At 44.5% G+C, this 1,277-nt stretch overlaps 1 protein-coding gene and 1 pseudogene across 1 annotated transcript in view; one reads left to right on the forward strand and one right to left on the reverse strand.

The window, feature by feature from the left end:
- Nucleotides 1-1,277, forward strand: part of Ap4e1 (adaptor related protein complex 4 subunit epsilon 1) — a 59,293-nt gene that overhangs the window by 11,913 nt on the left and 46,103 nt on the right. The gene's annotated exons all lie outside the window — the stretch shown is intronic.
- The window catches only part of LOC110319556, a 2,878-nt pseudogene that overhangs the window by 513 nt on the left and 1,088 nt on the right, over nt 1-1,277 (reverse strand).

Genomic DNA, 1,277 nt, shown 5'->3' on the forward strand with positions numbered 1-1,277 from the left:
TCTCCTCCTGACCCATGTTCTCCTGAGCTGTTTGATATCAAGCATGGCGAGGACCTCCAAGTACCGCTGATTCAAAACAGCATTTTCAGATTTGAGCATCTTTATCTCCTCTGTCCTCAACTTCAGATTCTCTCTGAGGACTGCATTGTCACAGTTTAGCCTGTCATATTTCTGGATCCAAGATTCTTCTATATTTTTAGATCTATCCTGATCAAATTCCATTTCCCACTGCAAGGCATTTATTTCCTTCTCCAGAAATCTCTTTTGTTCTATAGTTTTTTGAAGCATTGTCTGTGTGTGGCTTGTGGCTTTGCCAAGCATTGCCATGCTTTGGAGGATTTTCAGTGCTTCCTCTTTACCTTCAAGTTGTCTTTGAGATGCTTCAAGTTCCGTTTTTAAAATCTCTACTTCCTCTAACGCTTCATGAAGACGCCGCCTTAACTGTTCATCCGACAATTCTGAGTTAGAATCGGTGCTGCGCAGTGGTCTGGATGCTCTGTATCTGTGAGCGCATGTATCTCGAACGCCCTTACTCCTGGACTCCTGGAATACTGGAAACTGGTTTCACTTCTTTCTTTTCCCTTTCTTGGAAATGGAGGAGGGCTTGGGTTCTTTCCATCTGACCTTTTCTTAGATGTAATCGAACAGGGAACTTCATAAATACCACCGGGTTTTTTTCTGAGACCGTACCCTAGGTCACCTTCGGTCATGTCATCATCTGCTTCCCCTTTTTTTTGTTTTTAAGACTCTTAGTTTGCAGCCAGGCGTTTGCAGCCAGGCATGGTGGCGCACGCCTTTAATCCCAGAGCTCGGGAGGCAGAGGCAGGAGGATTTCTGAGTTCGAGTCCAGCCTGGTCTACAAAGTGAGTTCTGGGACAGCCAGGGCTATACAGAGAAACTCTGTCTTGGAAAACCAAAATAAATAAACAAACAAGACTCTAGTTTTTTGGAGCAAGTATGTGAGCCAAGCTAGCATCAGATGCACAGAAATCTGCCTACTGAGGGTTGGTTTTAAAGTCGTGAGCCACGTACCTGGCTGCTTATTTTTTGAGATAAGGTCTCTTGTTTACAAAGGTTGTCCTTGAACTTCTGATCCTCCTGGCTCCACCCCTCCTGAGTGATTGCAGTGTGGACTGTTACAGTTGGGTTATGACATTGTGCATCATAAACTAGGACGTTATGTGTGCTAGACAAGTACTCTACCAACCACATCCTCAGCTCTCTTTTATTTTTTTATGTGTCCGTGTGTGTCCGTGTGTGTGTGTGTGTGTGTGTGT

This window comes from Mus pahari, chromosome 3 (assembly GCF_900095145.1).
Source record: "Mus pahari chromosome 3, PAHARI_EIJ_v1.1, whole genome shotgun sequence".
In the NCBI taxonomy this organism is placed as follows: Eukaryota; Metazoa; Chordata; class Mammalia; order Rodentia; family Muridae; genus Mus; species Mus pahari.